This window comes from Tamandua tetradactyla, chromosome 5 (assembly GCF_023851605.1).
Source record: "Tamandua tetradactyla isolate mTamTet1 chromosome 5, mTamTet1.pri, whole genome shotgun sequence".
NCBI classification, from domain to species: Eukaryota; Metazoa; Chordata; class Mammalia; order Pilosa; family Myrmecophagidae; genus Tamandua; species Tamandua tetradactyla.
The window spans coordinates 65846276-65866398 of record NC_135331.1 but is presented as its reverse complement, the minus strand read 5'-3'; the positions used below and the strand labels follow the sequence as shown (position 1 = coordinate 65866398).

Below are 20123 nucleotides of genomic sequence, written 5' to 3'. Positions count from 1 at the left end.
ATCTTTGCTACACTTGTGTTTTAGCTTATTTTATGTTATATAGCTCAAATATTTACTTTATGGTATATAATTTTTTTAATGTTTCAATATTTATAACTACAAAAATTTTAATTACTTAAGTACCCCCTTCCTTTATTCTCCAAAGTACCCCTAGAGTTTGGACAATAAATGTAATGGGTACTGTGCTGTGGCCTCATTACTTCCCTGACCCAGTGTTCCTGGACAGCAATCTGCAGAGGAACTCCTGGAATTAGTCTCCATTCTCAAAATATCACCCAAGACATGACACACAGAATTGTTCTATTGATATTTAAGTGGAGTAGTCACTTGCCATATATGGTTCTGTGTAAGTTTGCAAGCTGCCAGAATGCAATATATCAGAACCGGAACAGCTTTTACAAAATGGGAATTTAATAAGTTACAAGTTTACAGTTCTAAGCCTATGGAAATGTCCAAACTACGGCATCCAGGAAAAGACATCTTAATTCAAGAAAGGCTGATGGGTTCAGAACACTTCTGTCAGCTGAGAAGTTACACGGCTGGCATCTGCTGATCCCTTGCTCCTGGGCTCCACTTCTTTCAGCCTCTATTCCTGTGGGGGTTCTTCACTTTCCTTCTCCTGGGCTGGTTTTCATCTCTTGGCTTCCCATGGCTCTCTCCAGGATCTGGCTTGCTTAACATCTCATGGTAACACCTGCTGGGCTCCAAGAATCACCAAACATCTGTGTCTCTGTTCTCCACATGTCTGCATCTGTGTCAGCTTTGCTGTGAAGTTTCTATCAGCCCTGAGGCTTCTGTCGTTTCTGTGGGCTCTGTCATTTCTGACTCTGTTCAAAATGTCTCCTTTTTTAAAGGATTCCAGTAAACTAATCAGGACCCACCTTTTGATTACATCTCCATGTAATCAAAGAGTCACACCCACAATTGGGTGTGTAACGTCTCTGTGGAGATAATCTAATCAAGCTTCTACCCCACACTGCTGAATAGGGATTAAAAGAAAGGGTTGCCTCCATGAGATTGGATTAAGATAAAAACATGGCTTTTCTGGGGTACATAATACTTTCAAACCAGCACAAGTACCAAACTGATTTTGATTCTCATCAGGCCAAGAAACAACAGGGCAGCTCAATCCATTTCTTTTAATAACCTCACTATAAAGAGGAAGGATTTTATGTCATTGAATCTCCAAAATTATTTTATTGTGATCATATTTCAGGCTGCCTGCTTGCCAGAGAGGAAGAAAATATGGATTATATTTTCTGAGCCAAATTCTGAATCACATTAGTAAAAAATCTGTTTTTATTTGTAAATTTATTATATAACAAATGTTTAAAAATCAAATATATTTAGTAACACCCTTAACAAATTTTCTTAATTTAAAAGAACATTTTCATATAAAATTAGGATATTCCCAGAACATTTGGGTGATGTTCTCATTTTGGGTAACAAAAAACTAATGCTTGGAGTATGTAGTTCCAAATTAAAAATCAAGTGATAGATTCTTCTAAATGATCCTGAATTATTCTTCTCCAGCTTTGGAAAAAAGAACAACTTAGATATGAAAAACAAATCCCCAAATCTTCCAAAGCCTCATTTACTTGAAAGGTAATATTTCTGACTTCCTTAATACTGGAAACAGCAAACTAAAATCAGCTTTTTCTAAGCAACAAAATTAAAGAAAACCAATATTGCAGATGTGGTCATAGAGAATATCATTGATCTAACAAATGGGACTGAACTGTACATAAAATATCATTTGAAATTCCCGGTCAGGTCCTGCTTGACTTAAAGAGATATCATATAAGCTAGTTTTTGAAATATAATAATTACAATGGCAACCTAGGAGCAATAGCTGAAAAAGCAAACAAATATGTCACAGTGAAAAACAGTTCTTGTAATCACTACCTTTCATGGGAGACTGGGGAGCACATTGTTCTCTGTGAGTACAATAAGTAAAAAATTCAAAAAACCTACATTCGTTATGCAGGGCACAGAATATTGTCATTTATTGAATTGTACCCAGGAGCCCACAATGTTAATTTATCTCATTTTGTTCTCCCTGTTTCATGCAGGATTAGGTAATAATCATTGGGGATGTAATAATGAGGTCAACCAATGAAAGCTGGAGGGGAAATGTTTTCAAATGCGATACATTTGTAACTTTGGCTTACCTCCGACCTAATGGTGTTTGGAGAATTCAAAATAATTTTGGATAAATTACCCGAACACAAAAACAAACAGATTTAGGAATTAGACTTGTTATTTGGAAACTAATAAAAATGAACAAAATTACATCAATGCTGATTTCAATTCTGAAATTCCACATCTTAATACTTGATTCAAAGCAGTTTTAATAACTCTTGACAAAATAATAACTGAGTATATTGCCAAATCTAATGACAAAAGTATGCAAAAATGTTGACTGCCTAAATTGTGCAATAAAGAATGAATATTGACTAAAGTTCCACTAAAATGCACAGTACAGGATGATAGTAGCAAGTCTAGAACCCCCCAATACTGTTCATTTTTTTGCTAAATCTACTGTAAGTTTATGTTTTTTTTTTGGCATGGGCAGGCACTGGGAATCGAACCCGGGTCTCCACCATGGCGGGCAAGAATTCTGCCTGCCGAGCTACCATGGCCCACCCTCTTTAAGTTTATACTAGCTTAATAACCATAGCCTGGGTTTCATCGTAGCTAATAATAAATAAAAATATGCTTACATATTTTGTAAATTCCAAATATACAATTATTAAATTGTAAGTTTATATTTTATCATTTTTTTCATTTGAATATGTTTACTGGAATTAAAATATAATAACGTTTAAGGAAACTCAATAGTGCCATTCTAAAAACATTTTGTTTTTATTAGAAAGTATTATATGCTCAAGGTAAAAAAAAAAAAAAAAAATAGACAGTAGAGAGGAGAAACAAGTGAAAATATAAACCTCTTTCTCTTTCTGACCATCCTCATATCTTTCAGACTTAGTACCCAAAAGTCATAATGTTAATCTTTTCATGTAAATTCATCCAGATATTTTCAACCCCTGTTTTATCACTCACACACACACACATTCACACAAGTGTTAATATAGTGCAAACAATTTTTAATGGTCTCATAGGTAACTGTTTTATTCTTTTCGATGATAGCTTCATGTTTTAGTTTGTAACATTTCTGAATAAAGGCAAGAAAATTGAGGTAAGTAAATTCAATTGTAAACAGGCTTGGGGCGTAGAGGAAAAACCCAGATGGAGATGCAAATAAAAAAGTAGTGTCCTCCACATCTTGCAAGACGGCAGGTGAAGAGGGTAGAAGCTGGATCCTAAAGCAAAACAAAACTGTGTAAGGTTATGAAGGCAGCCTTAGGGCCAAAAAGCCCTAAAGGGGACTCCCCATTGAGTTGAAACCCTGTCATAGTCAGAGAAATTGGTAGATATTCTTGATCCATCCTATATCCTAGAAAGGCTACAAGTGGAAGTATTCAGCAGTTAGATCCACAATTGAAAAGAAAAACAAAACAGGGGATGCTTCCTGTTACTGTTGTAAAACCAACTGGTGACAATGGTGGCACCTAAGTGGTTAAACTTTGCAAAATGGCTATTTGTTATCCTACTGAAGATGTACCTCAAAAACTGTTGAGCCACAGGGAAAAAAAACTTTCAGTCAGGCTGGAAAAAAACCACAAGATAGCAACCCCCTGAAGTTCCATTTTGAACATCTTCACTGGTCACCACAGAGGCACAGGCGTGGAATTCCTAAAGCAGCTGAGCAGTGTCTTGCATCTTGTGATTTGACCTCTGGTCCTCAATCAACATCCTCTCCATAGAACACAGCAGAAATTTGTCATTGCCACCTCCCCCAAAATTGATATCACTGGTGTGAAAATCCTAGAACACCTCCCTGATTCTTACTTCAAGAAGAAGCTATGTAAGCTCAGACACCAGGAACCTGAGACCTTCCGGAAAGAGAAATGTGAGTTTAAAGAGCAGCTCAAGGTTGATAGGAAAGCTGGGATTAGCAATTTAGGCCAACAACCCAAAGCTTTTCCTCAGCTCCAAAGTTACCTGCATACGGCCTTCTCTCTCTCAAATGGAAATATTTCTCTCCTCACAAATTATTATTCTAAATTTCTTGCAAAGAACCTAATTAAATAACTGATGCACTTAAAATTATATGTGGAAGACAATTACATATGATGAATTTTCTAAGTGTCTTTTCTACAAACCCGAGGCCGTGCAGAGACTTTTTTGCTTTGTAAAGTATAGTCAACACAGCACATATGGTGTGAGCAAGGAGTCATTTGCAAAATATTTGTGTTTTAATAAGCTGAGAGGAATTTTTCTTCTCAAGCAGAATCACATTTTCAATGAATTACATATTTGAGAAATGAATACTAGCCTGTACTTTGAAATGAGAACAAAATGCAATTTTGTTTGCTAAATTACTCTAAATATCAATCTAACTGGATTTTTGAATAATTGAGCTTCCTGTCCCCTCAGCTACTAGTCTTTTAATATTAAACAGCTCCACTAACATTTTGCAGATAACCATGCCTAAAGTAGTGCTTTAAATTGGGCTGTTAATGAGAATGCTGGCAGATCTGAGCTTCTCGCAAAATCTGTCATGGATTGTTTAAAAACTTTATTAAGGGACTATCAGATGGGTTCATAAAATACATGGATGTTTCAATACAGAATATGACTTTTATTAGCCTCTCGTAAAAAACGGCATCAGTCTGATTCGAGATGGCAATAAAAATATATAGCCTGTTCTAGGGCGCCCCATTTTCTTAGATCTTGAGATTTGTGATTAGTGGGTGAAGAATTCGTACCACCTAGCAGACAAAGCAATGGACAAAGTAAAATTTAACTCACCAAACCTTCCCACTGAAAGTCAATTTTTTTTCAGCCTGATAGATATGGTTTTCTTCCTGATATTTTCTTTAAGCACACTCAAGGATTATACAAACTTTTTGTCATACTTACAATTAAGAATGAAATGACCCATTTATAGATAAATAGTTGTCTGCTCAAAAATACCAGAAAATGCTTGAATTCTACACCATTTTGAAAACATTTGAAAAATATGAAATCTAATGCAATTATTATAATTTAGAATGTGTTGCATTCAATTTTTAAAATCTTCTTTTCCATAATAATTACGGTATTCTGTATCTTATGACAAAAATTACAAGCTTTTAGGTTCTAATGCTGGACACAACCCTTTAACTCTCATAACACTTCTTTCACATCCCGTTCTAGACTAAACATACATTCATTTATCTAAGAAAAGCACTATTATCTTTTGAAGCAGAATATAATTATTTTAAGTATTTTTCAATAAAATAAACTTAAAGGAACTTAGACAATAGAAATTAATCATGTTTGTTTTTTTCCAACAGTCTTCAGGAAAGTATTTGCATCAAGACCATAGACTAATTTTCAATACATTTTAGTATAAAATCTGCACTGTGACATATCTTGAATATAGTTCCTTAAAATCCAAGACGCACAATGCTTAAATGTACCTTTGCTAAATATACCTATCTCTTCCTATGATCTTATTTGACCTATTTTCTATCCATCCAGCCCTTCATCTAACATTTATTGAATATCTACTCTATGCTAGGCCCTGTGCATGCATCAGGGTTACTAAACAATTAAGACCAGGTTCTTACCTTCAAGGCATTCATAGTCTGGTGAGAGGAATGAGCATTTTAACAAATATTTACAATACATGCGTGAGGTTCTATTAGAGGGTTGTACCAAACAGCAAAGAGCTGTGGGTTAAGAAAAATTAAGAGACTAAGGGTTCATTATAGGCTAGGGAAAATCTGTTCCAGGAAAGGCCAACAAGTTGATTTGTTCACTGAGTCTAATCCCTCCATCTTCACTCCTTGTTTTAGTTTCCTAGGCTGCTTGAGCAAATACCATGAAATGGGTAGGGTCAGACAAATTCACTCATGGTTCTGAGGCTAAAAGAAAGTCCAAATCAAGGTGTCATCAAGGCCATGCTTTCTTCTTGAAGACAGGTGTTCTGGTGCTGGCTGCTGGTGATCCTTGTCTGGAGCTCCTCTGTGCCCTGTAATGTATATGACAGTCTCTCCTGGCCTTTCTGTTCTCTTCTGGATCTGCTGAATTTCAATGTCTGGCTGTCCCCTGTGACTTTTCTGTCTGAAATTCCACTCCGCTTATAAAGGACTCCATTAATAGGCTTAAAATTCATACCTTCTTAACTGAAATAACCTCATCAAAACGGCCTACTTACAATGGGTTCATACCCACAGGAATAGACTAAATTTGAGAGCATCTTTTGCTGGGGCACAAACAGCTCCAAACCACCACACCTCCCCATTATGCCTCTATCCCATCATTCTACTCCTTCTCATTTCAGTGATAGCACTATATATTGATCAGGGAACTTTCCTATGGTGGATTTCCCCACTGACCCCATTTTCTTTTAAACAGGCTTACGTCCTTAGAGTTGAAGTTATAATTGGTTTGTTCATGATTTCAGAAGAAAAAATTATATTTCTATCTACTCTTACCTTTAAGGCCTATCCCAATATCATATATTTCTTTCAGTAGAAGGGCATATATTGAAGCTCATTCATCTGATTAAATCTTACACTCCTGACTAGGCCCTAGGCTCCCCGTGGTCCAGGAAGATATCATACCATCAATCAATCATTTCTCAGTATCAAAACCTTATCACCTTTGCAAAACCCTTTACAATTTATACATACTTTTCACAAACATACTCCCTTTGATTCTGACTCCCTTGCCCTCCCCTAAAAATAAACAAAAAGAAAAAGTGTGAGTTTGGTAGGGAAGATTTTATTATTTTCTTAGCCCCATTTTAGAGGTGTGAAAACTGAGACTCAGTAAATAGAGTGGCAGAGACTAGACTAGACTGTGGCTTTTTCCACTTCATGCTATCTTCATGCACTTGGTCAAATTAATTAATCTAAGACTGATTATTATTACAGAGCCAAACTCTGAAAACCCAAGTCCATATAAAATTACAGTTTTGAATATCCGTAGAAGTAATATTTCTAGTGCTCAAAGAAAAATATTAGGACTATTTCATTTCTCTTACTAAACATATATTTTAATTATATGTTAATATTTGACACCATACCTTTAAATATTCAATGATAATATTATAGCATAATGATAATACCATAGCATATGAATTACTTATAACTTCTGATTTTATTTAATTTTTTTTGGTCTGATTCCTCAGCAGGATGATATCCACTCTGGGACTGCAGTACATGTGTGTGTGTGTTTTAGGCAGGTTGGAGGGTGCTCTGAGATTACCAAATTTAAAAACAATTATAATAATGATGTACTTAGAGATAAATTATAATGCCTACTATATCAGCAAATTAAAAAAATTATTTTCTCCTAATAGATAATGAGCAAAGAGAAAGTCTATGAATGTGAAACTGGTATGTGTTGCATTGTCAGCGAATAGAGAGAGTTGAAGAAGAATTTACACACTTTTATCAAAAACCTTTTCCTTCACAGAAAGTTGAGTAGAATTATATTAAGTCTTGTTAAGAAAGGGACATTATCTGAAGATAAACCACAAAGTAAGATCTCAAGTAATTTAGGGACATTTGACAAAGATCAGATAAAATGAAACAGTATAATCTTGACAGCAGTTCATCAAAATTGGCAATGAGAAAGGAGCTGCAGCAATGTAGAGAACCCTATGCATTAAAGAACTTGTTGCCTATAATCTTTACATTTCTATCATTCCCTCGAAGGAGTTATACATAGTTAAGTGTAGGATGTCCTATGGGAAATCCTGGCTGGCTGAGACCTCTCAGGTCAACTCTGCTGTGATGAATTCCCATCCATCAATCCAAGGATAAGCCTTGTCCTATTCTATCTCCTGAGCCAAATGAATGTGTAACATCAGAAAATAACCTAGTTTGCAACACAGTTTAATAACATCATGATCATGATTATTCAAGACAAAATGAGAAAGTTATTTGTCAAGAATGAAAATTGCCTCAGTTAGTTTTTGTTGTAATGACAAAAACCCCAAACCAATATCTTTTGCTCACTTCAAGGTTTGCAGGTTTTCCATGACTCCCCTCAGTTCTATAGCTCCTTCTGGCACCCACCTGAAAGAGTAGAACCTGCCCATACTAGGGTTCATTTCTTCGTGGCAGAGGGCAGAGCTGCAAGCGGCCATGCTGAGCCACACAATCACACGTAAAATTTCTGTTCAGAACAGACTCTGTATCATGTCCACACATGTGCTATTGACCCAAGCAAATCCCTTGACCAACCGTGACAATGGGCTGGGAAAACATTCTTTGCCTTAAGGGGAGTACTGAAACTGACCTGACAAAGACGTTCTCTTATGGTGGTGGAAGCATGGTTAGAAACTGCACTAGTTATTGATTTATTGCCTCTTACTTCAGAATTCACCTGTTTGCCTCATCTGTTGAAATGGATCTGGGCCCTTCAAATATTTACCCCTTGTCAGCAGGCATGATGTTAAGCTTTGGTGGTGGAGGGCACTGGAGATAAACTGCAGAGGAAGAGTTTTCCTTCCTGGCTCCAGTGTACTCCTCTAGGTAGGCTCCTGGTGCAGTTTATCTGGTATCTGTCTCTTGTAGTGTACCTGACCTTCCCAGCATCCAGCTTCTGAAACCCGGGTGATTTCTCTAGCACGATGACCCCACAGTGTGAGTGCTTCTTGAGCACTAGACTTCTGCATTGTGCACAGCTTCCCCAGTGCACATCTACTACAGTGTAGGCAGCTTCTCTGGAGCCATGCGGCTTCTTCAACACCTGGCTTCTGTAGTAATTGGTGGAATCCCGAACTTTCACTGGGCACACTTTCTGGTAAAAGTTTTTTCCACTACGCTAGAGAGTGGATTTCTGACAAGATCAAGTAGTCAGATTTCTAGCAAGTGCTGTGACAAGGCAACATAGTAACTTCTCTGGTCAATGACCATGGCCAAACTCTCTCTCCAATGGTCCAGACCTCACTTCTGGATGAGCCTCCTTCCTTGGGTGCTCCAGTTAAGCCCTGGGGGTTGCTCTTTATATCTGCTACTTATATATTGTTTAGAATTCTCTTTGCTTCCTACAGGCTGTTTTAGTTTGTTAAAGCTGTCGTAATGCAATAAACCAGAAATAGGAGGACTTTAAAAGAGGGAATTTATTAAGTTGCAATTTTATAGTTCTAAGGCCATAAAAATGTCCAAACTAAGGCACCCAAGGAAAGATACCTTGACTCAAGAAAGGCCAATTGGTCCAGAACACCTCTGTCAGTTGGGAAGGCATGTGGCTGGTGTCTGTTCAGGTCTTTGGCTTCTGGACACCTCCGACAGCTGGGAAGGCACATGGCAACACATTAGCTTTCTCTCCTGGCTTCTAGTTTCATAAGGATTCTCTGTGAACATTTTCCTTCTGTATCTCCAAATCTCTCTGGCTGCATGGGCTCTATTGGCTCTTTCCAAAATCGTTTCCTCTGAAAGGACTCCAGTAAGCAACCCCACCTTGAATGGGTAGAGATGCATCTCTGTGGAAACCACCTAATCAAAAGGTTCCACCCACAACTGGGTGGGTCACATCTCCATGGAAACAACTTAATAAAAAATATCCCGACCAACAATATTGAATGAGAGTTAAAGAACACGGCTTTTCTGGGGTACACAATACTTTCGAACCGGTGCACAGGAAAATCTTTTACTACTCCAACCTCCTACTGTAGTTAATACAATAGGATAGGAAATCCAGCCAGGATTTCCCATGACATTTTTCAGTATTAATAAAATTTAATGAATATTTAACTACATGCCAGAAACTCTGTCTAGTGCCTTTTCTTTATTTTTCTTCTTCTTCTTTTTTTTTTTTTTTTTTACAAACACTCCCCCTGTAATTCTTTATAATAAACATACCATGTTTAATAACTATGTGGTTTCTCTCTTCTAAGGAATTCAGACTGATACAGGAACTGTACTATAACCCATCACAAGGCTCTAACAAATGGAAGTCGTTGGATGAAACTGATTGCTCAATGAGAAATATTAGCCAAGTATATTCATTGATCTGCACACAGGACTGGGATGCTCAAAGATCATTGCTGAAGTCTCTATCTCCCCCAGGCAGGCTTGGGTAGACTCTCCTCTTTCTCTTTCTCTGTGTTTGACCATTCCTTGTCGTTCCTTGATTAACAAACTCTTAAACCCTATAAGTAGCTTAAGGTTGTGGTCAGGTTCTGCCAGCCACTCTGAGAGCAAAAATGTTTCAGAAGTCATTTAATTTTCTTTATTTTCCCACATCCTGTTGTTTGGTCTCACTGGAATCCTTCCTATGTCAAGATCCTAAATACCTTAGAAAAGTTCCACAAAATGCGATTTTTTAGGGTGCACAGGTGGTTCAGTATAGAATGCTTGCCTTCCACATGGGAGACCCAGGTTCAATTCCTGGACCATGCACCCCCCCAAAACAAAAAACGAGAAAAAAATCAACTTTTAAAAATTCATGGTCGTTTTAAATCTTTAACTGTTGCTTTTCATTTCTGATAAGTTTATTGATTTATGATATCTTTGAATAGAACATATGAGTATGCATGATATATGTCTAGCAAGCACAATAAAATTTATGACTAATTCTTCAGTTAACATAAGAATCATACTTCCATTTCCATTTTAAAATTTCTTTTCTGAGAACCAAACAATAAATGTAAAGCATCGTATTGTTCAAAACAGGAACTTACAATTTTTTATTAACATATATTTATAATTTTTACAGAAATTTTTTGAGACAACTATTCTCATTGAAAAGTGAGCATTTCAAAAATTATTTCAGCAAATATATAGTGTTTAGTTTTTTTGTCTAAACACTCCTCGAGACTGACTACTGATGGGAATAACTGATAACAATAAATTCAAAATGAATATATTGAATACAAGACAGCTTTATACTACTGTGCTAGAGCTGAGGGAGCTGTGGGAATTCAACAGACCTGTTTTTTTTCCTTTTGGAAAAGACACAGAAACAAGCCTGAAAGGAAAATAAGGCCATTTTAAATGTATGCCTAAAAGACTAGGAATCCGTGGTTTCCATAATCTCTGATTAAGTTTAATTGCTGCTCATGCCTTGGTCTTTTCCATCCTCTAACTTGATTCAATCTCATATTTTACCAATTATTTTAAGCTCCTTGTGGAGCCCTAGGAATAATGAAAGAAATCTACTGGTGTCAGAGAAGTGGTCTTTAGGCTGTCTTTACCTGCTAAAATCAATTCGTGGCTTCCTTAACAGATTTCAGCTTTGGATTACTTTTTTTTTTTTTAACTTTTTTTTTTATTGTATAGTATAACATGTATACAAAACAAAGAAATAAAAGAGCAATAGTTTTCAAAGCTCTCTTCAACAAGTGGTCACAGGACAGATCCCAGAGTTTGTCATGGGCTACCATATGATCCTCTCATATTTTTCCTTCTAGCTGCTCCAGAATATAGGAGGCTAGGGGGCTTAGATACTTTTTTATCATCACAATCGACTTTTTTTTTCCTTCTTTTTGTGAACAATAACATATATACAAAAATGCTATAAATTTCAAAGCACAGCACCACAATTAGTTTTAGAACATATTTCAGACTTTGACATTGGTTACAATTTCACAATTTTAGGCTTTTACTTTTAGCTGCTCTAAGATACTGGAGACTAAAAGAGATATCAATTTAATGGTTCAGCATTCATATTCATTTGTTAAATCCTATCTTCTATGTGTACTCACCTTTGATCTTTCCATACCTCTCATTGCAGTTGTTTGGGTTATGGCAATTCTAAATTTTTGCTATTGGAAGGGTCTGTCACTAATATGGGGTAGGAAGATGGAACTATCTGATGTTCTGGAGAGGCTGGGCTAGGTTTCAGGGACACATCTGGAGGTTGTAGGTTTCTGGAAAGTTACTCTAGTGCCTGGAACCCTTGTGGAATCTTATATATTGCCTGAGATGTTCTTTAGGATTGGATGGAATGGTCCTGGTTGGGGGTTGGCAGTTATGACAGGTAGCAAGGTCTCCTGAAGCTTGCATAAGAGCAACCTCCAGAATAGGCTCTCAACTCTATTTGAACTCTCTCTGCCACTGACACTTTATTAATTACATTTCTTTTCCCCCTTTTGTTCAGGATGGAATTGTTGATACCACAGTGACAGCTCTGGATTCATCCCTGGGAGTCATCTCCCAAGCTGCCAGGGAGACTTTCACCCCTGGATGTCATGTCCCGCATATGCGGGAGGGCAATGATTTCACTTGCAGAGTTGGGCTTAGAGAGAGCGAAACCACATCTGAGCAACAGAGGTCCTCCAGAAGTAACTCTTAGGCATGCCTATAGGTAGTCTAAGCTTCCCTACTACCTACATAAGCTTCACAAGAGTAAGCCTCATGATCGAGGGCATGGCCTATTGATTTGCGTATCCCTAATGTTTGACAGTATGAGGGGATTCCCTGATGTAAGGTTTAATAGTTCCATAGCCTTTCTCCCCTCCCTCAGGGGTCTTTGCCAATACTTGTTTGGTTATCTGCTTAATATACTGTAGGATGTTTCTAGGCATTACAATAATCTATACAAGATTAAAGGACCTCTTTCTAACTCTGTGCTTCCTGTGTTTCAGTTGTTCAAATGAGCTATACAGGTAGGTTAAATTAGATTATGCACTACAGAAAATTTCAGTTCCAGATCAAAAACCTTTCCTTCATTGGCCTCAAACAGTGTATGTGGTTCTAAAATATAGACACTGTCTTCCTTACCCCATGCTCTAAATTACTTTAACTCCAATCTGTTCAGCTTCATTCTTATCTCTAAATATCAGGTTATGTATACAAAATAGCTTCTCAAAATCCAGAAATAATAATCACAACTCCGGACTTAATGAGTCTGCTTTATAAACTTACAATCGACGCCCCTGTTTTCTTATAACCATTTACTAAAGGTGACCATACCATTGTTGTTTTTTTGGTTCTGCCTTATTTTCTTTCACCAAATGTCCCACATTTTCATTCACATTGTTGCATGCCTCTCAGCATTCTTCCTTTTCTCAGTAGCACAACCTTTGGTCGTAAGAATACACCATCATTTGCCAATCTACTTCTCCATCAATGCATCCATCAGCCACCTGCATTCACCGGTAGAGGGCCCAAAATGCACAGTCCATCAAGATTCTCAATTTTAGATAATTTCATTGCTCCCAAGAGGCAGAAAACCAATAAACACACCCTCACCAAATAGGAAATCTACCTACCTAACTGTAATACAATAATGTTCAAACATGGAATGAAGCTGAACATGCACAAAGGAAATCTTCATGTGCTTTTCAGCCATCTGTATTTCTTCAGAAAAATGCCCATTCATATCTTTAGCCCATATTATAATTGGATTGTTTGTTCTTTTGCTGTTGAGTTGTCTGATTTCTTTGTATATACAGGAAATCAAACCTTTGATATGTGATTTCCAAATATTTTCTCCCATTGAATTGACTGCCTCTTCACCTTTTGAGCAAACTCTTTTGATGGGCAGAAGCATTTAATTTTGAGGACTTCCCATTTATCTATCTTTTCTTTTGTTGCTTGTGCTTTGGATATAAAGTTTAGGAAGCTACCTCCTATTACTGGGTCTTGAAGATGTTTCCCTACATTTTCTTCTAGAAGCTTTCTGGTGCTAGTTCTTATATTTAGGTGTTTGATCCACTTTGAGTCAATTTTTGTGTAGGGTATAAGCTAGGGGTCCTCTTTCATTCTCTTAGCTATTAATATGCAGTTCTTCCATGCCCAACTATTGAAAAGACTGTTTTGTCCCAGTTCAGAGGATTTGGGGGCCTTGTCAAAAATCAGTTGACCATAGATTTGGTGGTCTCTTTCTGCATTCTTGATTCAATTCCATTGGTCAATGCTTCTGTCTTTGTGCCAGTACCATGCTGTTTTGACCACTGTGGTTTTATAATAGGTTTTAAAGTCAGGGAGTGTTGATCCTCCCACTTCCTTCTTTTCTAGGATGCTTTTAGTTCTTTGGGGTCTCCTTCCCTTCCAGATGAATTTGATAGTTAGCTTTTCCAAATCTTCAAAGTAGGTTGTTGGAATTTTGATTGGTACTGTATTAAATCTGTAGATCAATTTGGGGAGAACTGACATCTTAACTCTATTTAGCCTCCTATCCATGTGCAGGGAATGTCTTTCCACCTATTTAGATCTCCTTTGATTTCTTGTAGCAATGTTATGCAGTTTTTTGGGTACAAGTCCTTTACATCCCTAGTTAAGTTCATTCCTAAGTATTTGATTCTTTTAGTTGCTATTTTGAATGGAATTTTTTCCTTAACTGACTCCTCAGGTCATTGCTTCTGTATAGAAATGTAACTTATTTTTGCACATTAATTTTATATCCTGCCATCTTGCTGAATATGTTTATTAGCTCAAGTAACTTTGCTGTAGATTTCTCAGGGTCTTCCAAGTATAGTATCATATCATCTGCAAATAATGAAAGTTTTACTTCTTCCTTTCCAGTTTGGATGCCTTTAATTGTTTGTCCTGCCTGATTGCTCTAGCTAGAAGTTCTAGCACAATGTTGAATAATAGCGATGACAGAGGACATCCTTGTCGTTTTCCTGATCTTAGGGGGAAAGCTTTCTGTCTCTCTCCATTCAGTATGATGCTGGCTATCAATGTTTCATATATTCCCTTTATCATATTGAGGTAGCTGCCTTTGATTCCTATCTTTTGGAGTGTTTTTATTGGAAAAGGATGTTGAATTTTGTCTAATGATTTTTTAGCATCAATCGAGACGATCATGTGATTTTTCCCTTTTGATTTGTTAATGTGCTGTATTACATTAATTGATTTTCTTGTGTTGAACCATCCTTGCATTCCTGGTATAAACCTCCTTGGTCATGGTGTATAATTCTTTTAATGTGTTGTTGGATTCAATTTGCTAATATTTTATTGAGAATTTTTGCATCTGTGTTCATTAGGGAGATTGGCCTGTAGTTTTCCTTTCTTACAGCATCTTTAAGATGCTATAAGTTTTGATATTAAAATGACATTAGCTTCATAAAATGAGTTAGGTAGAGTTCTTTTCTCTTCAATTTTTTAGAAAAGTTTGAGCAGGATTGGTGTTATTTCTTTCTGGAATGTTTGATAAAATTCCCCTGTGAAGCCATCAGGCCCTGAGCATTTCTTTGTAGGAAGATTTTTGATGACTGATTGAATCTCTTTACTTGTGATTGGTTTGTTGAGATCTTCTATTCCTTCCTGAGTCAGTGTAGCTTATTTGTGTGTCTCTAGGAATTTGTCCATTTCATCTAAGTTGTCTACTTTGTTGGCATATAGTTGCTCATAGTATCCTCTTACAATTTGTTTCTTCAGGGTCTGTGGTAAGGCACCCCTTCTCATTTCTGATTTTGTTTATTTGCATCCTCTCTCTTTTTTTCTTTGTCAGTCTTGCTAATGGCCTATCAATTTTCTTGATTTTCTCAAAGAACAAAATGTTTTCTCAAAACAACGTTTGGTTTTATTGTTCTTTCTATTGTTCTCTCATTCGTTTATCTCTGCTTTAATCTTTGTTGTTTCTCTTCTTCTATTTCCTCTGAGGTTAGTTTGCTGTTCTTTCTCAAGTTTCTCCAGGTTTGGTGCTAAGTCCTCAATTTTTGCTCTTTCTTGTTTTTTATATAGGCATTTAAGGCAATAAATTTCCCTCTCAGCACAGACTTTTTCACATCCCATAAGTCCTGATAAGTTTTATTCTCATTTTCATTTATCTCCAGATAGCTACTGATTTCTGATTTCTCTAGCAATTTCTTCTTTGACCTACTGGTTGTTTAAGAGTGTGTTATTTAATCTCCATGTGAATGCTCTCACAATTCTTTGGTGGTTATTGAGATCTAGCTTCATCCCACTGTGATCATATAAAGTCCTTTGAATAATTTCAATATTTTTAAATTCATAAGGACCTGCTTTGTGCCCCAGCATATGATCTATCCTGGAGAGTATTCCATGAGCAGTACAGAAGAATGCATATCCTTATGCTTTGGGGTGCAATGGCCTATATATGTCTATTAGGTCTAATTCATTTATCAGGTTATTAAAGTCCTCTATTTCCTTGTTGATCTTCTGCCTGGTTGTTCTATCTATAGAGGAGAGTGGTGTATTGAAGCATCCTACTAGTATTATTGAAACATCTATCACTCCCTTCAGTTTTGCCAATATCTGTCTCATGTACTTTGGAGCTCGTTGATTGGGAGCATAAACATTTATGATTGTTATATCTTCTTGGTGAATTGTCCCTTTAATTAATATATAGTGTCCTTCTTTGTCTCTTATGATGTCTTTACATTTAAAGTCTATTTTGTCTGATATTAGTATACTACTCCTGCTTTCTTTTGGTTATAACTTGATGGAAATCTTTTTCCATCCTTTCACTTTCAAACTATTTGTATTCTTGTGTCTAAGATGAGTCTCTTGTAAGCAGAATATAGCTGAATTATGTTTCTCAATCCATTCTGACAATCTGTATCTTTTAATTGTAAATTTAGTCTGTTAGCATTCAAAGTTATTACTGAAAAGGTGTTTCTTAAATCCAGCATCTGATCTTTTATATTTCATTTGTCAGACCTATATATTCATTTCCATCTTTCTCTTTGTATTATTTAAATTACCCTTAGTGGTATTCTTCAATTCTGTGTGCTCTTCCAGACCTCCCTCTCCTGTCGTTTTTTTTCAGCTGGCAGACTCCTTTTAGTATTCTCGTAGGGCCAGTCTCTTGTTGACAAATTCTTTCAGAACTTCTTTGTCTGTGAAAACTTTAATCTCTCCCTCAGTTTTGAAGGGCAGTTTGGCTGGGTACAGAATTCTTGGCTGGAAGCCTTTCTCTTTCAGGATCTTGAATATTTCATACTACTGCCTTCTAGCCTCCAGGTTGCTGGTTGAGTTGTCTGAACTCAGAATTATTTGATTTCCCTTGTATGTAGTAGATTGTTTCTCTTGCCACTTTCAGGATTTTCTGCCCCTCCAACATTTTACAGACTGATTAGTATGTGCCTTGGGGAAGGCATATTGGGACTTATTCTATTGGGAGTTCTTTGGACTTCATTGACTTGTACATTTATCTCCTTTGTGAGGGTTGGGAAGTTTTCCCCCATTATATCCTCAACTATTCTTCCTAGCCCTTTACTCCTCTCTTCTTCTGGGACACCAATGATTCTTATATTTGTGTGCTTTCTTTTGTCTATCATCTCCCTGAGTTCCTATTCAATTTTTTCCATCTTTTTTTGCCATTTGCTGTTTTGATTCTTTGAAGTCAATTATCCTGTCCTCCATATCACTTACTCTTTCTCCTGTCTCTTCAAATCTGCTTTTGTGTGCCTCTAGTATGTTTCTTATTTGGTCAACAGAGTCTTTAATCTCTGTGATATCCATTATTTTTTAATTTATTCTTTCAAATTCCTCTTTGTGCTCTTTTACTGTCTTCTTGATCTCTTTTATGTCACTTACTATTCTACTTATTTTATTAAGTAGAGTTGTATGAACATCTTTGATTATTCGTTCCAATATGTGTCTCCTCTGGTGTTTTAGTTTGGTCATTAGGTAGTGGTATATCTGTCTGCATTCTGATATGCCTAGTGATCTTCTGTCTTTGTCCCCTGTAAATATCTTGATTGATTTACTTTGGGAGTTGATTTCTTTCAGTAGTCTAAGGTCTTCTGTTTGTGGCATGGCTGTACAGCAGGGAGAAGGGCACGGGGTGGAACACTCAATACGGTGATTTGTTTCAGGGCAGGTATGGGTGCAGGTTGGGGATGCTATGCTGATTCTTGTCAATGTGGGCACCCAGCAGTCAGGGAGGATGTAGGTATGCAGGTGCACCGGTCTGGGGGGCATGACCCTGGTGTGCACCAGTTTAAGGCACAGGGCCCTTTGTGCACATGCACAGAGCTGTGGCAACAGGTCAGCATTACACTTTTGTGGGTTGGGGGCAGATATGATCTGGCTGGGCAGGTCAGCACTTTTTCAGTGCTGGGAAGTGATGCTGAGGGCTGTGCACATTCTAGGACTGGTGTAAAGTGCGGTTCCCAGAGCTGAATGATGTGATTGGGGTCCCATGTGCATGCGTGGGCCTAGGAGTGCTGAGCTCAGGGAGGGCAGGGTGAGGCTGTGCAACACTATTGGGGAGGGCAGAGTTAGCCTAGGGATGGAGGTTAGTGCCTGCATCTTTATGGACTGTCAACAGCCTGCAGTGAACAGGGAGGAGGATGCATTGCACGGGAGGTGTGCAGGAAAGGTGGGTTGGACTGCATTTGGGGTGGGGGTATGGGGCAGGTACATGCACTGAGGCCTGTTGGGGCGGGAGCACCTGTAGTGTGAGGAATGGGAGCAGGTGACGGGGTTCAGGTGCATGGGGTGTGGGGTGAGTCACCACTAGCAGGGCTGAGCTGGTGAGGGTAGTATGCCCTAGGAATGCAGCCTGGCTTACTTTCTAGTCCCATGCTCCCATCCATGCACTCCTGCAGGTTCCGTGGCTCCGCACCTCCATGCCAGGCTCCAGCCCTCTACCTCTCAATTCCTCAGCCTCTGCAACCAGGGCTGCCACAGGTGGTGCAGAAGGCTCTCCCAAGTGAGCCACACTCCTTAATTGCCACCTCAGTCACCCTCCTGTCCCTTCTCTAACTTTTCCATGGAGCAGGGCTAATCTCGAGCTACTCTAGTCGGCCATCTTTCTGGAAGCCTGCTTGGATTACTTTTATAGTTGCAGGTATATGCGTGTGAATCATGGGATTTAAAACCTGAAAGAAACTTCAAATCTTGCATTTTAAATGCTTCATTGTACAGATGAACAAAGTGAGGCCGAGAGAGGAAGAGAAGTATTTGGAATTGCACACTGATTTGATCTGGATGAATGCTGAGGTCTTGCACACCTCACCCTGAGTTCATGAGGCCTAAAAGAGTGAATCTTCATTGATATCAGAGGCACCACATGTGCAAATGAGTGCTTCAATACCTACAGCTTCAGAGAGAAGGCAGGCCAGGGACAGGTTGTGTGTGTAACACTGCCAATGGGTGGCTTTTAGATATCCATGTTTCTACCTAATTTAGACACTATCACCCATATTTGGCATATTTATCCTGATATAAACAAGAACATATGATCAACACTCCGAAATTCTGTTTATGTGTGTGTATTTTAACCAAAAAATCCTCTTTTACTCCAAAGCAAATGTTCTTGAGTATTTATTTGCTTATTTATATAGAGAGACTTTTTTTTTTAAGGGCAGTTGTTGCTCACGTCTCTTAACAAACCATCTGGCAATTCTGTTTCCCAATGACATCCAACAAATAGGAAACAAAAAATACAGTAAAAGAACAAAGATAGGTGATCTCATCAAAGAGTCAACTTATTTACAACCAAATTTGAAGAGTGCTGAATATTATACACCAACAACCTAATTAATAACAACATTCAGTGACAGTCTTCAACTTTAATCTTAGTTCTCATCAATTTGAAAGTGACAATTTAGGATTTAATGAAGAAAGCAGGAATCAGCATAAAAAGGAAGCCATTGTTCATAATGAAGATAATAATCAGGCCTTACCAGATGGCAGTATTCAAACCTATAGCAGGGTCATGCACATAGATCAAGCACTGATTTTGTGATGCAAAATGAAGAAGAATTGGCTGGAATTTTTGTAAGTGCAGACAGAACATTTTACATAGATTTTTCTAAGAAATCCAGCTGGATATGGTATCTTAATTTATACTTTCTAAGATGGGCTTATTCTATCATATTTGGAATTTCTGCTATACATAATTTATTCTATATTATTTACAAATACTTATCTTTGGAATGAGTGTATTCTCAGCTCTTAACTGATCCTTCCCTCCTTAAGACATCTAATGGACATCAATAGCTGAACAATTACATTGGTTTATAAATGGTCTCCCTTCCATTCCTTAATCTCTTGTCCTATATCATCCCTCATTCCACGGTCAGCACAATTTTCAGAAATTGCGTCTCCATCTTATCATTGCTCTGTTCAAAAATCTCCCATTGAAAACCAGGCCTCTGCCATCCGCTTATAATATTTACCTAAAGAGTAGAA

The 20123-nt window shown here is 37.6% G+C and overlaps 1 long non-coding RNA gene and 1 pseudogene across 2 annotated transcripts in view; one reads left to right on the top strand and one right to left on the bottom strand.

The window, feature by feature from the left end:
* LOC143684217 (uncharacterized) overlaps positions 1-20123 on the bottom strand; it is a 306418-nt gene that overhangs the window by 109683 nt on the left and 176612 nt on the right. The window contains exon 10 of one of the 2 annotated variants that reach the window (XR_013175913.1): positions 3120-3323. The exons of the other annotated variant lie outside the window; for it this stretch is intronic. This is a non-coding gene — a long non-coding RNA (uncharacterized LOC143684217). Of the gene's footprint in view, positions 1-3119; positions 3324-20123 lie in introns of those variants that run through there. 2 annotated transcript variants of the gene reach the window in all.
* LOC143682482 (large ribosomal subunit protein eL6 pseudogene) lies at positions 3595-4127 on the top strand (annotated as a pseudogene).